We start from the raw sequence: 4,631 nt of genomic DNA on the forward strand, positions 1-4,631 counted from the left end.
GTGTTCCTTTTTCTATGTTACATGTAGTTATTGAAATAATAGGCTTTTTCCTAGGGGAAGTACTGAACATGTATTTTGTCTTCTTAAAGTTAATTGAAAGTTTGTTCACAGCACAGTATTCTAAGACATTTGCAAGTTCATCGTTTATAACTTTTTCTAATTCATTTAAATCTTTTGAGGAACAAAAAATATTGGTATCATCTGCAAATATTATAAATAATAATTTATTTGAGGAATTTGGGAGGTCATTTATATATAAGAGGAATAGGAGGGGCTCATAATAGCAAGAATAAATAAGTACTACTTTATATAAGAATGTCGAAACAATATAAGCACAATAGAAATATTAAATATATAAAACCCAGTAAAATTAGGTTTCCCGTCTATTTTTCGATCTGGCCACGATATAAGCATATATGACAGTGTCTTCTACAACGTTATGACCCCCCCCCTCCCAGGGGTGATACATGTTCCCTTGATCCCTTAATGTTTATGAATTTTCTCCCTTGTTCACCATTAATAAAATAAATTGTTCACAAAAAATGTTTTTACCTTGTGTTCCCACGATCCCGAAAATTATTTTCCAGTTCCCTTAATCCCCAAAAATATATACCACTGTTCCCAATCCCCCGTCTCGTGACGTTGGAGTAAAAAAAAGACCGTGGCTACGCTCTGCTGATTGCCGAGTGTGTGTGTGTGCGTGAGAGAGAGCTAAAGGTGTGTGTATGTGTGTGTGTGTGTGTGTGTGTGTGTGTGTGTGCTGTGTCGTGTGAGAGAGAAACGAGAGAGAGAGAGAGAGAGAGCGCGCGAGTGTGTGTGTGTGTACCTGTGTGTGTGTGTGTGTGTGTGGTGGTGTGGTGTGTGTGTGTGTGTGTGTGGTGTGTGTGTGTGTGTGAGAATTTGTGTGTGTGAGAGAAAGAGAGAGAGTAAAGAAGAGAGAGAGAGAGAGAGGGAAGAAGAGAGAGAGAGAGAGAGGAGAGAGAGCAGAGGAGAGAAGAACTAAAGTTGTGGAGGAGAGGAGAGATGAGAAGGAGAGACAAGAGAGCAGAGCGAGAGAGAGAGAGAGAGAAGAGAGAGAGAGAGGAGAAAAGAGAGAGAGAGAGAGAGAGGAGAAGAGAGAGAGAGAGAGAGAGGAGAAAGAGCGTGCGTGTATGGCGTGAAAGAGAGAGAGGAAGAGAGGAAGCGGAGAGAGGACGGATGAAAGGATAGACGGCAGCAGTGCAGATATAGGCTGATATTGACCTCCCGCGCAAACGGAGGCATGCTAAATCGATCGCGGCGCGTGTGTGTGTTGGTGTGTTGTGTGGTGTGTGTGTGTGTGTGTGTGTGTGTGCTTGGGTGTGTGTGTACGCCACCCGGCGCGATCGATAGCGCGTCGAGTAGCGAGTGTGCATCAGCAGCAAGGCCACTCAGTTGAGCGTGCGAATGATAGCCGCCCGTCGAGTCAAGTGAGTTGGCGAGTCAGCAGCCAGCCACCGAGTGCAGGCGGCCGAGCAGCCAGCATGGTACGCCTGGTCGAGTCACGCCAGATCCTACTAATCAGGCGCCTGCGCCTAAAGACAGCCCCAGCTTGCTACGGCTAACATTACATATTTACATCGCTCGCGGTAGCTCCGATATTCGCCCCTCTCCCGTAGCACTCTCCCCTCACACCTGAGGATGAGCCTACTGTCTAGTTACGCAATCAGGCAGAGCGTCCCGTTGCGCAATCATGCGTGTACAGCAAGTCGCGCATCACTATGTGAGTGGATGTCCGGATGCGTAGCCTGGAGGCTAGGCGACCGCGGTTCCGGACGCGTATGCACTGCGTAAAAAAAGCCTATTTTGTGGACCCTGATGGTCCCTACACAAGATATCATCAGAGTGCCGAAACGCATAACCTAGAAAATAGCTTCAGAACTGTTATTGTAACAGTCGCGGAAAGACTGTGAAAATCACAAAGATCAGTTCCCTTGTTCCCTGAAAATAATTCGACAATATAGCCCCTGTTCCCTGTTCCCTGTTCTCGTGTTCGTTTATAGGCGTGACGATTTTGTTGTGGGACGTGTACGGTATATATACCATCCCCCACATCGAACCTAACAGCTAGCTATAGGCCTCTGTGGTCTTCCTTTTTTGACGTATTTCTTGGGTTACAAATTACCCCTGCTAACAGATCTCATGCAAGAGGTGGATGAGAAATGGGGAATGAGAGAGAGAGAGCCCGAAGAGAGAGAGATAGAGAAGAGCGAGAGAGAGAGAGAGAGAGATGAGAGAGAGAGAGAGAGAGAGAGAGAGAAGAGAGAGAGGGAGTACGAAGCGCGCCGCGCGCGCCGGCTAGTGAGATCGAGCAGAGAGCTAGAGAGTCGAGAGAAGAGAGCGCGCGCAAGAGAGAGAGAGAGAGAGAGATAGAGAGAGAGAGAGAGAGCTATGAAAGAGGAGAGAGAGAGAGAGAGAGAGAGAGAGAGAGAGAGAAAGAGAGAGAGAGAGCTAGAGAGTAAGAGAAATCGAGAGAGAGAGGAAGAGAGAAGAGGGGAGAGACACCGTAACTGAGATAGAGAAGGCGAAGGTGAGGTAAATTGAGATGGAAAAGAGCAATAAAGAAGCAGAGGAGGGGCTACGGGAGAAGGTATACGCGAGTACGTCGGAGTGGGCAGATGAAGGAAGATATATAAACAGAGGAGCGAGGAGACGGAGAAATAAGAATTAAGTGGGTATAGAAGAGGAAAGTGAAGAAAGTATAGAGGGGGTAGGGAATGTATATGAAGAGAAAATCACGGGGAAAGAGTGAGAGAGGATCGAGGGAGCTGGTAAAGGAAAGTAGATGACGGCGCTAGCGAAGGGTGAGAAAAGGTGAAGGAGCTAGGATGGACATGGTAGCTAGAGAAGGTGGGTGGAAATGTAAGAGGAGGAATGGGGCAGATGAGTAGCGTAAAAACAGGAGAGATCAGGGAGGGATCGATGTATATAGTATAGTCGCAGAAGTAGTTATGATCAATTTTCGCTGTGACCAAATTTTCTGCGACAAATCTTTTCCTCTATCTGAGACGAACTTGACATATAAATGTGTAATTTCATATATATATAATTCACCAGACCAGGACGGCCCAGCATCCCATGGATCCGGGTACAGCAGCACCCTTATCACCACACTCATGGATTTAGACTTACCCTCCCCCCGAAACCAAGGGGAGGTCGCGAGTAATATCCCTGCCTCTTCGCAGCAACACGACAAGAAGAGAAGAAGAACTACAGAAGACTCGCCAGTCATGCAGCCGCGCAAAGTTATAGGGGTCCACCCAACTAACACCCCTATAATGATAGACGCTGCAACATCTCCAATCCAGACCAATATCAACAAAAACGCACCAGGGTTACGAGTACCCCAAGAAGCTAAGCCTGCGTTCCGCAAACTGAAGGATAAGCTTCAAAGGTACGAGACTCACAAATCTCGTTTGGAAGAGAGCCTGAGACAGCATCACATCCTGCCCTCCATGGATTTAAAAATGCTGCCAGTCGTCGGCAAACATGATGAAGAGTTCATGTCAGCCTGGCACGCCTCTCTCACACAATATACATCACGCACTCCTTCACATGCATCTCCACGAACCTCATCTACGAAATCTCCTGTCGCAAATGCCCCGCGGATAGATACATAGGCGAGACACAGCGTAAACTCAAAGATCGCATAGTTGAACACCTCCGTGACATGACGAACTTCCCCCTCCGAACGGGCGGCACTCGAGACGGTCGCTACTGAAGCGCTTCTCGCTTCACATCAGACGTCACCATGCAGCGCGGCACCGTGGGGCACTCACGCGGCATCGTCACGTGACACCGGTGACGTCACGTGACAGGAATGGCGTCGCATGACGGCGATGCCCGAAGGCGACCACACGAAGATCGGCGCTTCACAGTTACACGACGGTACGCGGCATGTGCGATGACGTCACGATGGTATCACGTGACATCTGTTGCGATACGTTACATAAGATGGCATTTCACGACGGGCGCTATTGAATGAAGTTTCGATTGCCGTCTGTTGATTTTGCTGATAACGGTGAACTATTTACTCGGCGAAGCCAGTCGAAAGTCGGGAAAGCTATTCGTTAATCAATCGGCTGTTATTACGCCGTTACGTAAATCTTGTTTAGTAAATCTTTGTTTTAGTAAATCTTGTAACGTCACGTTACGTATCCGAACAAAGCAACGCTCCAGCTCTGTCTCAGTGCGCATGTGCGCATTATTAATTATTACAATTGTTTTTTTATAATTAATAATAATAATAATTATTATTATTGGTATTATTACTATTATTGCTATTATTGCTATTATTATCATTATTATTATTTTTATTATTGTTATTATTATTATTATTATTATTGTTATTAGTATTATTATTATATTTCCTATATCACCTGTTATTGCTCGCTGAATGCTCGCAGTCGAAACACGCTCACACAACGTTACCGTGCGGGATCACTGTGGGTTCTCGTGCCGCGAAAGACATGTCCGGTGTTGCGTGAGCGCCTTTCCCCCTGAGCGCTGCCATTGGTTGATACAAATCACGTGCCTCAAACTCCTGTTTGCAGTGAATGCACCATAAAGGGTCACAAAGGGTTAGGGTTAACCCTAACCCTAACCCTAACCCT

This window comes from Priapulus caudatus, unplaced genomic scaffold (genome assembly GCF_000485595.1).
Source record: "Priapulus caudatus unplaced genomic scaffold, Priapulus_caudatus-5.0.1 Scaffold195, whole genome shotgun sequence".
Lineage (NCBI taxonomy): Eukaryota > Metazoa > Priapulida > Priapulimorpha > Priapulimorphida > Priapulidae > Priapulus > Priapulus caudatus.